The 16,982-nt window shown below is 39.9% G+C and overlaps 1 long non-coding RNA gene across 1 annotated transcript; it reads right to left on the bottom strand.

Annotated features, from left to right (window-relative positions):
* Positions 1 to 6,424: 6,424 nt before the first annotated feature.
* Positions 6,425 to 9,242, bottom strand: LOC143693738 (uncharacterized). The gene is made up of 3 exons (XR_013181681.1): positions 9,087 to 9,242; positions 8,863 to 8,997; positions 6,425 to 7,637 (listed from the first exon to the last, which is right to left on the bottom strand). It is a non-coding gene; the product is annotated as an uncharacterized LOC143693738 (long non-coding RNA).
* Positions 9,243 to 16,982: the final 7,740 nt, after the last annotated feature.

Below are 16,982 nucleotides of genomic sequence, written 5' to 3'. Positions count from 1 at the left end.
CCTGGTATTTATTTGTGAGTTCAGGAAGGAAGGAAGGAAAGAAGCAAGGGAGGGAGGAAGAAAGGATAAGAAAGTTTAAACTTCAAGGTATGATTTTAATTCTATACTACTTATCTTATCAACTACAGGAGGAACTGTAATGATAAATAGAAGCTTGGAAGTTTGAAGAGAGTGAATAAATGTGTTCTACCAAGACATTTATTCAAACAATGAAAGGGCATATGCTGAGTCACAGTAGTTTTTCAGTAGAGGTAAACACCTAGAACAATAAATTCAATTAACACAGATTAGGAGGTGGGTGTTAAAATCTTCCTCTGTTATTTTCTTCTCATATTCACAGCACTGTGCCTGAAAGGCGAAACTCCAACTGTATTTACTGAGATTCAGATTATCTTGACAATTGATGGCCATCCCAGCATTGTCTTGGCAGACTGAGAAAAACAAACAAACGAAAAATCTCTTTTAGAAAATAATAGGGAAATACTAGTAATTTCATACAAAATTATATAATTATATAAATTTAATTAAATTTAATTTCTTTGCAATCATTGGCATTAACACATAAAATAGAAGTTTTGTTATTAACATCAAAGAAATAAGGATTTCATCCTTAATTATATTCTTCAAGGGCAATTTTAGGGCCTAATGCAGAACCTTCTGAGGGTAACAACAAAAGACTGTGATTGATGTCAGTGGATTTAGTGGGAGTAGGTGATAATTTAATAATGCATAAAGGAGCTATGGAAAATATACAAAGATATTTTCCAAATCTTCTAGAATGTCTCAAATTCTGTGTAGTATTGAGACATATATCAGTAAGTATGAGTGAAAGGAGTGTTTTAAAGTTTGAGCCTTCTGCTTCTGAAGTAAGTGAAGTTTTGCCTCCCACTTTTATTGGAATCAGTCCTAGCCCTTTATAAATCAGCAAAGCAGAGAAAATAATGAAGTATTTGGTAAAACTGTAATGCTGAGACAAGATTTTTCATGAAAATTGCTCATGTGTACTAGACACAGTCCTTGCTTATTTTTTTAGTTTATTGCAGAATATGCTTACCTCAAGCAATTGCTGATTAACGATATTAAGCCACATTTCATTAAATGCTCACCTGATAGTTTTAATTGGTTCAAGAAAGGCTGGAAAAACAGATTGATGGGTGGAGGGTGTAGTACCAGATTTGGTGTCTTTGCTTTTCTTCCTCTTACCATGCAAATTTATCCTTTTCAAAAGGTGATGAAGAGCCACATGTGTTTATTCCAAACAAGATCCAGACTCAAGGGCTGCACTCCTGCAGGCAGCCAGTAGTCCTTTCTCACACCAGATGTCCCTGACTTCCCTGGGAGTCCCTCAGGCAAGGCCATGGATGGTGTCCATATCAATCACAGACAATTCTTCCTCATAAGGCAATGTTGGTGGGGTGCAACTGATAAATAACAGGTGGTCAGTGCAAAGGAATGTAGGCACATAACAAAGGCTGTATAGGGTTAAAACATTGGGATTTTGCCTGCAGCTGTCCACAATAAATATGCATAAGTTCATTTTTTGCTTAGTTATGGATTCATCCACCTGTTTTACTTAGAGTGCCAGACATTTTGAACTCTAATTATTACCAGGTCCTATCCAAAGTCCATTTCAGTTAGCACAAAAGAAGTTGTCAGTGATCTTGGGGAGCAGGGACCAAGCCATAAGGAACAGTTTCACTGCCATATTTATATTACAGATTCTCATTTTTGACCTTATATTTGGTCTTTCTGCAAAAGACTTAAAAATTCAGTGCTGTTCTTATTTCCAGGTAGTTTTTGAAAACAAACCTGTGCTCCTGTTAAATTATTCCAACAGATATTGCCGCAGGACCACAAAGTCAGTGCAGGGTTCAGAGCTGTGGCACCAGTGAGCAGAGATGGATGTTGCTCTGCTGATGGCTCCCAGCTGAATTCAGCCCCCAGACCTCCCCAAGCCAACTTTAAGGCTCTCTCCAGAGCTGATTCAGCTGCAGCACAACATTGTCCATAAAGCAGATGAAGTGTTGCTGCCACAGAAGTGAGCACACTTCCTTCTCCAGACCACCTTTCTGCTCCCCAGTAACACTCCTGATGCTTCTTGCTTCCTACCTGTTCTCTTTCACTATGGTCTCACCAGTTCATGTCTCTCAATTTTGGCTCTATTGCCTTGGTTCCCAGGGAAGGCCATTGGGTATCCTGCAGGCATAGTTCATCAGGAAATCCATAGTTCATCAGGTTTATATTTCACAACTCAGAATTATAACTTTATCAGGAAAATACCTGTAATCTGTGAATACTCCAGAAAATGTTGCATCATGATTTAACAAAAAAAACAACCCCAAACCATTAAACAGCAACAGCAAAGGAGTACCCAGAGAATTCCATGGACAGAACTGATCAGCTCTGTAGATAATCAGATGTACAAGCATTACCAGTTTCCAGTTAGTTTTGGCATCCATTTTATAAATCTAGAATTGCATCACATAATACACTATTATTTAACAATTCATGTAATTATGTAAGCCTTTATATTGTGCAACCTGGCCTCCTCTATTCTCCATTTTCCTTCTTAGTGAAACAAGCAGTGAAACAATTTCTTGAGCATGGCTATTCTGAATCATTATGCTTTCCTTTATAACAAAACCTCTAGTTAATCAACATCAGGCAATTCTATTTTTAGGACTGTTTATTACATTGAAGATGTTGGCTAGTCCTGAAACTGAGGCAGTAGAAATGTGGTTTGCATGTTCACTGACACCTCTCTGCACAATTAAGTTCTGCTGTGAGTCACTTGGGATGGAGATGTTTGTCAGCCAGGTTTTGGGAGGTTCATGGACATGATTAAGTGATGCTGTCCCAGGAGGCTAGTGCACAGAAAACAAAACAAAATCAGTCTTCCAGTCTTGGCAAGTTAATAGAGGAAGAGCAGGCCTAGACTTTGTTCTTTAATTCTTTAATACATCTTTAGTTGTTATTTACATTTCTTCATTTCTACTTTATACTTACATTAGCAGACTAAGCTAAAATATCATGTGTAATTTTCCTTTCTTCAATATTTTAATTTCCATTAGCTGTTTGATAGATCTACTTATGTGACCCATCAGTAACAGCCAATGGTTTGAGAATGAAAAAAAAAAAAAAACCAAACCAAACCTCCAAACCAATCAGGAAGATTATTTCCACCAATTGATTTGCTTTTTAAAGGCCGGAACACAAAATTTGAAATATCTGCTCTTAAAAATACAAGATATATTTCCCTGCTGCTGACCAGTTTTCATGCAGCACAGTCATGACTGTTTGAAGAAGAGATGGAATCCTCCCACTGGATCTGGATGTGGAATAGGGCTGCTTGCTGAGGGTGCCCCAGGAGAGGCCAAGGAGAGATCAGCTCTGGGTCCAGGTTGATGTTCACTTAACTGATCCCTGCTCTCTCTTTCTAAGTGCTCTGCCACCAAATCTTAGATCAGATCTATTCTCTTGATGAAGGTATTTTTTAAAATTAGAAAGTGTGGTAATTTAAGCATAAAACCACTGTGCAGCAGTTTTAGCTTCTGAAAGTTGCTGCAGTTCTGTGGACGTCTAATTATTTACTCATTTATTTTTGAGACATCAGCATTTTAGAAACCACTGTATACCCTAGTTGAAGATTTTTATTGGGGTATATTTTATTAAAAGACCATGTATGTAATAGAATATTAAATATTAAAACACAAGGCTCAATGCATTGTATATGTATAATATAATTATTCCTGCTACAAACTATTAATTCAGTAAAATTGATTACTAAATTATAAGTATTTTCCAAAGTCCTGAAAATAAGATATCTAATTACAAGAGAATCTCATGTAACAGTTAAAACAATTTCCATATCCCCAGGTGTAAAGAAAGCTCAAAAACCTAAGCTGAATGCAAACTGAACAGACCAAAAGGGACTAAAACCACACACATTTGTGAAAGACTTCTGCAAGCTGATTTCTTTCTGTGAGTAGAAGCCTGGTAATAGTCGATGAGACACATGATTAAAACGAATAACTGCTAGCAAGCAAAAACTGAAACAAATCTTTGCATATGTAAGGAAGATTTTACTGAACCCTGGGCCCAAAAGCCTTTTAACTGTTTCTGGTATGGCTGAGAAATGTTAAGAGCCATATTTTCCTTTTAAACTAATACTCAAAAATAAAAATACAACAGGACTTCAGAATGGAATCTCCTGGAAGCTGAATAATGCCTTTCATTGGAGTTTGCTGCAGCAAGTCAGACTGTACTTGCTACTGCTAAGAATTAAAATGGTAATTAGCAAAAACCAGGCAGAGATTCTTAACTGGATAAATTGGATTTCATCTGTACAGCTCATATGCGATGCAAAAAGACTGCCAAGACAAGATGAAGAGAGACTTAAGGCTTTGCTTTGTATTTTCCTTGGATATACAAATACAGACACACAAGATTAAAGCTAGATTTTTAATAAAGTCCTATAGCTATAGTACATGATGCAAAATTGCACTCGACTTTAGGAGCCTGGCCCACATCATAAACTTTATGGATGAGAAGTTAGTAATTGATTTGGCTCTCTATTGAAGACAAAGCCTTATTTCTCAGAAGCATCAGCATAAGCTGTAAAGGGACTTGCAGTTTATGGGAAAAACATGCATTGAAGAAGGATACTGATTTTACCATAAGTGATCTGCTCCAGGAAGAAGGTTCTGCAAAGAAATATCCCCTCAACTCAATAAAAATATGAAGCATTTCTTCCTAGCAAGCCTGAACTTTTTTAGTTGGGATTACCCCATGCAACAAATATGGAAAGAATCACCCTTAAAAAACTAACTAGTCTTATAAAGCATCGCTAATAATTTATTTTAAAATCAGACACATATATGCAAAGAGAACTTAACTTAGCAAACAAATTCTGAATTTTGTGGCAAATTATTTTCCTTGCAGATGAGCATCCAGAATAATTTCAGTGTAAATGGGCATCAATAAAAAAGAATTCAAGGGTACTAAGCAAGAATTTATCCTTGTTTTTCATATTATTTCAAAAGTAATGATCTTAAGAACCTGGAATAGGATAAACTACATAGTACTAACACTAGAAAAACTAGTTTTGTTTTGTTTAGTTAATGGTAGTAACGTTGCTCCAAATGTGGATGCCAGTATTTTAACGATACATATCTTTGATATATATCAATAAAATATATTTACATTATAAATTTTATCATTTAAGATTTATTTTAACAGTATCTTCAAAGAGCTTTAAATAATTTGAATAAAATGGGGTAAATCTAGTTCAACTGAAAATCTTGAGTTTTAGTGCTGTTCTGTTTGACATTTCTGTGTATCCTGAGACATTATGAAAATATTTTAATATTCAGAATATGAAGAAGTAAATCATTAAGTATAATTTTTCTAGCAGATGAATTCACTGTTCACTGGTGTTGATACTTTATTGTTTTGCATCTGGTGTAGTCATTTAGAGATGTGCATAGTCAGTGCAAAACATTACAAAATTAGAATCAGATTTTTCCAAATCCCTTTATGAAGGTGCTCAAAATGTAAGGCAGGAAACTGGAAAGTAACTTCCAGTGTCTTGTGGATCTCCCCTGGATACTGGGCTAGATTCTAATTTTATTCAACTGAATTCTTCAGAACTGATTCTTTTTATTGTTAATTCACAGTCAAGGATGAGATACATGGACCTGAACTCAAGAGTTCAGCCACGTACAGCATGGTTTCTTTGAACAAAATATAACCAGCGGTAAACAGGGGCAGACTCTCAATTATTCTCCATGGGGGGTTTTTTAGGCATTTGCTGGAATTCTTACAAGAAGAGTCTGCTCTGTGTGCTTTGCTGGACAGAATACGCACAAAAATATTTTCAAACTAAATGCAGCTGGTTCTAATCCTCTGATAATTCAATCTACATGCATCTCTAGCTTTAACATGAACCAAGCCATCTGTAAAATGTTAGTTACATTAGAAGACACAAATCTAGTTTTTGACCAGATCCGAGCCAATCAATAAGTCTTTCTTTCTTTGATCTTTGTGTTTTCTGGAATAATGGCAAGAAACCAAACCAAAGCAATACAAAATCAATCCAAGCCTTAATACACTCTTAAAACTACTCGGAGCAATTTTTGATGAGGGGCTTCACTGCTGGTGAAGTTTCTCTCCTTGAGACATGCATTCCAGTTGTGATTCAAATTTTTCTGCTGAGATGAGAGGATAAACTGTACTTGCAATCATATAGCAAGCAGTAGGAAGCCTAAAAAGGTAATTTTCTTTTAAAATATATATTTGGCCCTCCTTAGCTTATTTCAGATGAAATCCAGACCAATTTGTTTAAATAACCAGTAAAGACAATGCAGGAACTAAATGCAGGAAGAATGCTGAGAAAAAATAAAACGCAGCCAATTCCAAGTACACTGAAAGAATTTTATTCATATTGCATATTCACGTTACATTCAATAAGCACATTCATGTGTTTATTCCATGCTCTTACACTCAAGCTATAATGTGGTTCCAGTGACATTTACAGATAACAGCTTGTGTTTAAAAAGCCCAGGGTTGTTTTATTAAAAGACAATGAATTTGCATGAGAAATTACATTTTTTTTTGTGAAAGTCCCTTTGTGCATCACGTAGTTTTCCTCCATTTGTGAGACACATATTATTGAGCAGGATTTTCACTACACCACATTTAAATAAGAGAGACATAGTGGAGTAGGAAAGAGCATAAAGCACTGCTGCTGGAGTAGGGCAGTATTTTCATTTTCCTTGGTGCAATTGTGCAAGCAAGGGAGGGATGAACAGAGTATGAAACTGGTGTCTGCCCTCCAACTCCTCTCTGGACCTTGAGGAAAGACAGTAACACTCAAAATGCTCTCAAGTAATTTTTTTTGGCTACGTACAAAGATGATTCAAATGCAGCTCTTCACTTTCTGCTGAAAACAGCATATTTTCAGCAGAGTTCCTCCTATGTACATAAACCCATAAGGCACAGAAGTCAAGAAAAATATTACTAACTTGATTCCATGTCTGCTAAAGAGAGGCTGGTCTATCCCTCTAGTTGTCAGGTATAATTAATAAGTTTTCCTCCACATTTTTTTTCCTCTCCATTCCTGCAGTCCTGTATTTTTCTTGACACCTTATTAGCTTATTAGTTTTACAATACAGTTTTTGCAGTCCTCAAAATCAATCACTTTTTTTACTGATGTGGAACCAGCTAGAGTAATTTTATAGCTCTTCCAAACACCTGCCATCACAATCAGACTTCTGCTGCTTCATTTACCTGAAACCCTTATAGTCTATGTAGTGGTATTTTCATTTCAACAAGTAACTAAGGTCTACTACTGCTTGATGCTTTTTGCCTTTCCCACTTATCTGGTACCTTTACAGTCTCCTCTTAAACCAGAGGACTGGATGCTCATCCCCTTCTTCCATGCTGGTAAAAGACTTGGGCAGATTCCATTGTTTCACCCACTCTCCTGGTGTGGTGTGCCATGGAAATGGTTTTTCCCAGTTTTATGGTCAGTGCAGGTAACTGGTACTTCCTGCTCTGAAGGCTGCTGGAAGGCTGATATAGGTAGGGAGGGACGTGACAAAAGGAACGCTCTGGTCTCCTGGGCTTCAGAACATGACCTGAAGTACAAAATACAGTAGCAATCAAAGTGAAATTAGAAAAATATGAGAGATGAGTCAATCCCACCATTCCTATGCTGCCACCTGTCCTCTTCCAGCAAGATTTCTTTGTTGAAAGAACACTTAAAGTAGATTTTGATCTTCAAAAACTCTAACAGCTGGAGCTGCTCACAATGGCTTTCCAAATGAAGAAAATGCTGGTGACATCTCTGAATCCTTAAATTTGGCAGAGGAAAATAGTATGTATAGCCAATATAATCTGTTTGGTGCATCTTTTATTCAAAACCAAAATGTCATTCTGTGTCACACATACTTGAACCAAAGCATGCAGAGATACAGAATGAGAGAGGAAACCTTTAAAAGGCTTACACAGAAACAGAGAGCACTAGAACTTTGAGGTCACTGTGAAGCCATTAGAAATTTTACTGTTTTCATTTGAAACAAAGAACCTTCAGAGTATCACAGATGTGAAGCGGGATTGAAACAGGCAGTCAACCTGGCCGGGCCCTCTGAGCCAAACAACCTCTTCTATCTCATGGTAGAAGGGAAGATTGTGGAAGGACTGGCAGAGTAGAGAGGAAAAAAAACCCATTTAAAACCATTTAGAAATGTCTGATGAAGAGGACGAAGTTGTTTGTTCTGAAGTGTGGTAAAGGAATGTACAGAGCCTAAAACACCATTTGTAATGTTACAGGAATGGTTGAGACAGTTTTTGCCAAATTTGACCCTGTATTGTCCCTGTTTTCCTCACCTACGAAGTCCTAAAGGAAACTTGCCCTTCATAGTTCAAGGTTTACTTCCTTAAAACATGTTGTACCTCTGAAAATATGGAGCAGAACCCAATGCCCATGCTTGAGCTACCTGTGGAATTCCACCTCCACTGGTTGCTGTTCAAAGGATGAATTCATGAATGAATGAAACTTTTGTCTTCAATGCCTGTCTCACAACTTCAACAATATTAGTTTTTGAATGGCATTTTTCTTCCTCTTACAAGAAGCATTGCCTTTGCCTGTGACACTATTTATTCACCACATGATGCTCAGGAAGCACTTTTCTCATATCTTGTCTCCAGCCTAAAACATTCTCTGTATGCAGAGTAAACCCTGGGAGTTGTGGCCCATTAAGGATTTTGTCAAAGCAGCATGGTGTGGAAGGACAAATGTCTGTATTCACCAATATTCTATTTTAAACAAAACAAAAAACCCAAGTTTTTCTGGGAACTCACCTTTGCCTCCAGCACCATTTCCCGAACATTACAAACCACATAAAAGGACAAAGGATACTTCAGTGCCAGTCCAGAGAGACCTAAGCCAAGAAATGCCTTTCCAGGAGGAAGATCACAGACATTGAGATCACATGCCTGAAAGAAGGTAGATTTTTTCACTTTCTTATGTTTTCAGGACCAATTTGATGAGATATTAGCCAAGAAAGGATTCAAAGCCTACCCACCCAAGTGAAGAGGGCAAACCCCAAATCTGGACGCACAGTCAGTGTTGCTGCCATCTGCTGTTTTCATGTGGAATGGAAAATTTCAAATTACTTTTTCCCCTACCACATTTTTCAATTTTTAAATACAATCATAAAAGGAAGATTAGAGGGAGAGCTTTCTTTCTAACAATTCTTGATTTAAAAATCCTAATTTACTTATTGGACTGGATAAATTTTCCTTTAATTTAGTTCTGCCTATTTGGGGGCTGGGTTTGGGGGGTTTTGTCCTTGTTTGTTTTTTTTTTTTTTTTTTAACATGAATTCCCATTTGGGATAAAGGAAAAGCTTCTCCACTTCTACAGAAAAGCAAAGAAAGCAGATTAATAGGGGAAATAATGTATTCATTTGGGTGTATTATATACTTTCTATGACTAAATTTTAATTGGATGACTTGCATAAATGGAATGTAAATTTGTCTACAGCACAGCATGGATTTGGTGCTTTAAAAGCCAAAGTTCAACTGCTGATTTCATTAATTAGGAACTATAATTAGTAAATGTAGGGTAGGTAAAGGAAATGAAAACAAATGTGCTTCATTAACTGTTTTTCAGGCACAGGTAAATATGAGCTCATTCACTGCAACTGTGCACTGCATGCCTGAGACAGCCTTATTGGGAATAAAGTAATAACCTCTGACTACAGAACAGCTCACTGCCCTGGTTACATTTGTTAGGGATCCATGACTAGGAACCACAGTGCAAGGCAGGTTTGAAGTTTCCTCTTTGAGCCTTTACAACTGTGACCCACAGAAAGATCAATTATCACTGCCCCTATTCCACTATGAGCCTGAATGACCTTGGGGGTCTTCTCAAAGCAGGAGATATTAAGATGAATGGTTTTGATGACCATTAGGAAACCAAGATTAGAATTATATTTTCTTGATTAATTGGGCTGATAATAATATTATCAATTCACAAAGACACAATTAGATGCCTCATTAGACTTTGCAAGTGATACATGATTTCTGTAAGACCCATCTGAAAGCTGTGTGTCCTGAGCCTGGCAGAAGTTTCTTCCTACAGCTACATCTTCTCCTGTAAAGCAAAGTAAATGTCTGATACTGTAGATAGGAAAATACCAACGACTAAAAGCTCAGTTGTACATTGTTGGTATGCAGAGAACAGCCTTGCCCTCAATCCAAGTTATCTATAGGTAGCTATTATTGCAAAATTAATATTTTTTGGATGGCAATAGAGTCTCTTTCCACTTTATTTCAGTTTAGCCCATGCTGACCTGTTTTTGGTCTTCACTCTCCAGCCTATTTCTTACACTGACACCCTTGGTGGTGCTCGCAGCCTGTAGAGCAGATCACTGTGCTGCTCACTGAATTAGGGTGCTACCATTGTCCTTTCTAAAGGAAAGCATCACACACCTGCCCTGCTGCCTAATAACCAGGAGAGAGGATGGTTGTCACACCTTAAAAAGGTAGAAATGGAAATGGGAAAGAATCCTGAGAGGACAAGGCCAAACTTAAGAGCTAAACCTACTGCTGAGTATGGCATAGCTGAAAGACAATAAAAGATTCCTTAAACTGGGCAGAACAACAGGACAAAAGACAAACAGAACCTCCTAAACCATGTCTGTTCATTTTTTATTATGGGGTGGGCTGCAGCCTGCCAGCCTGTTTTAAAATCAACACTTCACAGCAAGAAACTACAGAGCAATGCATCACTTCTCTGCAGGCACTTCCTTCCCCTGACAAATGGTTCAGGCACAGTAATAGCTTAACCAGAGCTGCACCGAGGGAGGAGGATCTGTAGGAAATAAATCTGTATTTATTTACAGACACATGCACAGGCACACAGCTTATTGTGCAGAGCAGCTTCTTATTGTGGAAAATGAGCTGCATAAAATGCAAAGCTACAGGAGATGTTTTAACACTCAGGGGAAAAAGATAAATTCCACATGTTACACTAATTTATTCTGTCCCCAAGGGGGAATCTCCATAAACTTCTCAGTCAAAAAATCAGCTTCTCTTCCAGCAGTTTTAAGGCTTACTAGTTAGCACTCCTTGTTAACATCACTAACCTGCTAGCCTTACATTTTCCTAATTTTTCTAAGAAAGGAGAACAGAAAAGGAATTGTTTGAGAGCTCATCATAGTGCTCCTGAGTACAAGCTGAAGCACATTTTTTCCTGAGGCAGAGAATAAACTGCACCCTAATGTAAATGGCTGATACAAAGCCAATACACCAATTTATGCCTCAGCTAAATCCTTAACTTAGCACTTATGTAAGACATTAGACTTTTATAGCACTTGGACCAAGGTAGGAATTCATGAGGAGCTCACTAATTTGAGAAAACAACTCGAGTGTGCTTTTCAGTACGACAAACCAGACCACTTATCCAATTAGGGAGAGACGAAGGAAGATAAATTCTATTTTGCCAGCTTTCTGAAATGTTTTTCAGATTTTCTCATAGCTTGATACAAAGCTGCAGAATAACATTTTTAAGCTGCTCTCTAGTTAAAATGCTAAGCCTTTCCCCTCATGAGTAAAAAAAAGTATTGTGCATGCAGAGTTTTAACTACCTCTGCTCAAATTCTGCCAATTTTAAAATGCTTAGGAATCACACTGAATCTGCTCATTCCCCACCAGGGCTGGTAAATTAGCACTAGAGCTCTGCTATTTTTCTCTTACTCAGTAGTCACATTTGTAGGAGACTATTATTTTTTTAAACACATTAATGTAATGATGGGAAATTTAGCATAAGCTAACAGAGATTTGTAGATTCTACACCTGAACCAAAATGCACTTTTAATGAGCACCCCAGGAAATGATGCTGTCCTTGTGTAATTAATGGCTTGGAAACTGAAATACTGGGATAATCAACGCAAAGAAGCAACTTGTAAGATGGATTTTTCAGGATATGTATGCTTAGCACATCCTCATCTCTATTGAGTCTCCCTTATGGAGATTCTCACAAATCATTATATCTTTTAAAAATTTTTGGCTTTTTTGACTGACAGTAAATTGTATTCGTGCTATTAAATGAAGACATCTCTGAACATTTGGAAACAACTTTGCACATTGTGATGAAAATCTATTTGCAATAAAAAGAAAAACTAAATGCACAGAAGTGAAACAAAGATCAGCTTTATATGGCTGCAAAAGTCAACCTCTACGAGATTTTATGTTATCAGCAAAGAAGTAGTAACACTATAATCCATTCTACTACTACAAAAACAAAATCTACCTAAACAGAACTTAGCCATTGGAAAGCCTTTGACAAACTCTAATAGTTTTGTTCTGGAGGATAGTTTCTGTCCTTTTTAAGGGCAATGGGGGAAGACCAGGAGATGCTTAGGCATGTGTTAACATCAGACCTGTAGGACTACTTTATAAAAATTGCAGGAAGCACATACACAGCAATATCAAAAAGACTTGGCTTCTTAAATGCATTCTACAGGAGTAATGAGGATAGACACAGCAGTTAATTCATCCTCAGTTTAAAAATCCTCGGTCATATTTTTGTTAAACATAATTAGAAGCCTTAATGGCAGTTCTCTCAGTTCTCTTCAAGTTCCCGACAAGGCTCTTCCAGCCCATTCAGCGTTACAGGTGCTAATTCATGCCCCCGGGTAATTTAGAGTTACTGAACCTTAGGCTGCTTCTTGGGGGAGGCAAAATCCCAGCCCAGAAAGAAAACCTCCAGAGCTTCTGCGATGAAGGTAAGAAAAGTAACCTCTACAAATCAGGAAGAAGTAATTTAATTTTCCTCTAGGTCAGGCATCAAATCTTTTCCCTTACATCAGTGACCCCTGGGTACTTGAGACTCACTTGGGAGAATTAACAACATCCCATGCTTTATGGCAAGCCAACAAAGTTGATCTTCAAAACAAGGCATCCTAAAGAACCCACCTATCTGCAAAGGACACCATCTCAAAAGAGCATGGGGAGAAATCCTACACTGATTACACCACCAGCTGTGGGGCACAGCTGGTTACAAATAGCATCACCTCTTCTCCTTTTCCTAGGTCTGCAGGTTGAACAGGAAAGAGGCAGGGATCAGACTCTGGGAGCTAGATCAGACTTCAGGCTTTCTGACTGCTCCTTGCCATCTGGGCTTTTGCTACTCATCCTGAAGAGGTGCACCAGAAAAACTGCAGGAGGGAGAAGATGAGTCCTGTGGGAAGTACATTTCTCTTTCTAAACATTAAGATGAAATGGCTCAGGTTCAGACTCCCAACTTCATGTACAAGAATCTCAGTAATTTAATTTTCAGTTGTTAATAATTTTTATGTTTCCTCAGTGGAAAAATGCTTAAATGTAATTTACATTCAAGCCACCAAAAGGTTATAAACAATTCCCAGGCTGAAGGCTGCCAAACTATGTCAATCCAAGAAGGTATTCTTGCAAGAAGTACTGTTCACAAACCTGTAGTCCAAGGAAAATGTGCCACAGAAATGAAACAATGGAGAAAAAGCAGCTTATTTCCTTCAAGGGCTGTGTAAATAGCTCTGGAATGTGTGTATTTCAGGGTGACCTCCTTCTGGGGTTTGCATTTTCCATAACTTCCCTCTGGTAAGAGGGAGACTCGCTGTGCACGTCCAGGTCCCCAGCTAGGGTCTGTCAGCCTTGCCTGCTGCAGTCAGCAACACCCAACTGATTTAGTGCAGCTGAGGCACTGGCTCATTGCTCACCAGCTATTCTGAGAAGCAGAGCTCAGGCTCTGCCTGCCCCAGCATTGGTCCAGCAGGAGTCAAAGGGGTTGGGCTGCACTGCAGAGGGAGGGAGAGCAGCAGAAAAGAATTTAGATCTCCCAAACTGTGAACCTGTCAAACTGATGAAAAAGTCCTGCCCTGTGGTATCACACTTATCTTCCTCAATTTGCTATCTATATGTGCAATAAAGCACTGGATGTTTAGCTGATTGGAAAGTTAAGATGGGCCATTCCAAGTTTACTCCAATCTTGAATAGCATTATCTTTCTTTAGCATCAAAACATAAACTAGAGGGAGACAATAACTAAGCTTGTTAAAACTTTGTAACAACTCTCTGGGTCAGGTTTTTGAATCACTATCAACAAAGAAACAGAAGTTAAACCCCTTAAAGCACTACACAATTCCTCCCTCCCAAGTCAAACTTAAGTACTGTACTAGAGGTAAGAAATCACCTTTTCCTTAGGGTTTGCACCTGGAACAGTCGTACTGTTAATCAGTTTACAGCTATGTTAAATAATTTGCCAGTACCTGTCTGAAATAGACACAAATAAGATAATTTTTTTTTTCTGCAATTGTAAGTTCTTGCACCCACCAGCCAACTAAAATTGTTAAAGATTACATACACAGGGCCATATATGTACTTACTACAGATTATTTTTCTGAAGTTCTGCCTGTGTATTATCTATACTGCAATTACATCTGTTGTGTACACCACAAAGACAATCAATAAATAAATGCTCCAGTCAAAACCCCACCTAAATTTACATAGCATACAAAACTTAGCTTAGACTGAAGAATTAATCTTAACATAAAAATTTAAAAGCTGGAGTTTGCCATATTTTGTTAAGTTCTGCATAGTGGTTGCTCTTCAGAAATTCCTATATCAAGTCACATAGAAGTAAACTTCCTTTCCAAATGTCTCAGCTTTGTTCAGTCCCTTAACTCTGCAGCTTTACTTTTAAAATACTGGAACCAAATCTTGGGCTTTCAACAGTACTCCAGTACCATACTCATGTTCAGTATAAGATTATGGAGAAGTGGTTTTCTTTGCAGGTCCTTAACCTTTTTGTACACTTCCATGCAGGCTCTACACAACCTAGCTAATCAAAGGTATTCCTTCATGCTCCTAACCAATTTCAGTAGGGATTAAACATCCAGACAAGGATCTATGATGCCATCATCAATTCTGAACCTCGGTTTCCAGTCTACAAAATAGATACAACACTCACAAACGTAAGGATATTTGTAATACCTCACTCATGGATGTATCTGAAGGATGAAGAGCTGAAGAAGGCAGCTGGGCTTGCTTTTTGTTTGATTGGGGTTTTTTGTTTAACAAAACAGCACATCTGATGCACACAAGTCCCACCTGAAGAATTTGCATAAGGCTCTGTCTCTGGGAAAGGGACTTTTTTTTTCTGAAGAAAATTGTGCACAGGTTCTGAATTCCCAGGGCACTTTTCCTTTCCTAGCTTGAGGAGATTTCTCTCTGTGTTTTCCCAATGCTCTGAGCATCTCGGAAACCTGCCCTGAGGCAAGCAATAAATGGGGGTGGGGAGATAGGACTGGAGCTGTAGTGCCTGGCTCTTCTTGCCTTTGTTTGTAAAATGAAGCGTTTGAAAGGGAATTTTGATGGACTATACTGACTGCGGGGCCCATTTCTCATAGCTAGAAGACCATGAAAATAGCCTATATAGAGCCATTCTACAACACACCCCAAGTGCAGGTAAGGAACGCTAACACCTGGTAGTAATTAAGACCAGACCTTGGCAGCTAATGGTGGCTCATTTATAGCAGATCGAACACAGGGCATCTTTTCTGACAAGACTACAGGACGTGTGATGATGGATTATTAATGTAGTTGGCTGGCAGCTGCACTCAGATTCATTGCTGTGGCAGCTGCTCAGTAAAATTTGCTGGAAAATCCAGTGGAGATTAGGTTTTGATGAAAAATTTCAAGGCGCTTTTCTCTAATGTGAGCAAGCACAGAGCTCCTGGGTTTATTGAACATTGCAGATCAGCAAGATAGCGATGCTTTTGCCTAAGTGGATGGAAAGTGCTGGGAAACGTGGGCTGCTCCAGCCGGTCTGTGCTGCTCTCCAGCTCCGAGTTCTCCCCGGTCCTGTTGAACAACATCCACAGGCTGTCATTAGAGGGCCCAGCTGCAAATGCCAGGGCCGTGCTCGGGAGGCAATTACCCACGCCTCTGTGTAACTGCGGCACTCGCCTGGAGTGCATTACAGGGAAATACTTATAGCAAAACAGGATGTTGCGATGGGTACGGAGCTTTTCCTGACCAAGGAGAAAGTGCGTCATGTAACTCGATGATGTTGCTTAACATACGAAATCGCCCTGGTTGTGCGATTAGATAGTATGTAGCATGGCTGACTTGAATTTCTGGTCCTACTTTCTCTTTTCCCCCGGCATCAAGCACATGGCTGGAAGCTACAGGAGACGGTCAGGAACCCGGCTGGTACTGGGAGCGGCGGGAATCACTCCTTATGCAGTCCCAGCTATAAGAAATGCCAGGGTAAAGAAATGACAGTTCCTCTGGCTTAACATTAGCGAGGAAAAACTTCCCCCCAACTAGCATGAACGAACATTTTAAGATTCACCTAACAAGATCTATTTTGACTGCTGGCGTGGTTACATTAAGTCGCCCAATTAACCCACCCACAGCCCGTCCGACAGCACAAGCTTCTGAAGGTAAAGGGAGGTGCTGCTCCCGGCCGACCCACGCCGGAGAAGCTGCGCTGGCCCCGGCGCTGCCGCTCCCCGGCCATAGCCCAGCCCAGCCCGTCCCGTCCCGCCCGGTCCCGTCCCGTCCGCTCCGCGCAGCCCCGCGCCCGCAGCTCTCGCGGGAGCCGGGCCCGAGGCGCCGGGCGCTGCCCGCCCGCCGGCGGGGGCTGCGGGGCCGGCCCGCCCGCAGGGGAAGCGGCGGCTGCCAGGGCGGGCGGAGTCGGAAGCACGACAGCACGGGGCGCTGGGGCGGCGCTGGTGGCGGGGGCGGGAGCAGCTCGGCACTCGCCGCTGAGCTGGGGTCGCGGCGCAGGGACGGAGCCGGGCAGCGCCGGCCCCGCAGCAGCAGCAGGAGCAGCAGCGGCAGGAGGAGCAGGAGCCGCCGGAGCCGCCTCCCGCCGCCGAGCGCGGGGAGCCGCCGGAGCCGCTGCTCCGGGCGGCTTGCGAGCGCCGGGCT

Source organism: Agelaius phoeniceus, chromosome 3 (assembly GCF_051311805.1).
Source record: "Agelaius phoeniceus isolate bAgePho1 chromosome 3, bAgePho1.hap1, whole genome shotgun sequence".
In the NCBI taxonomy this organism is placed as follows: Eukaryota; Metazoa; Chordata; class Aves; order Passeriformes; family Icteridae; genus Agelaius; species Agelaius phoeniceus.
This window is presented reverse-complemented; position numbering and strand designations above follow the sequence as displayed.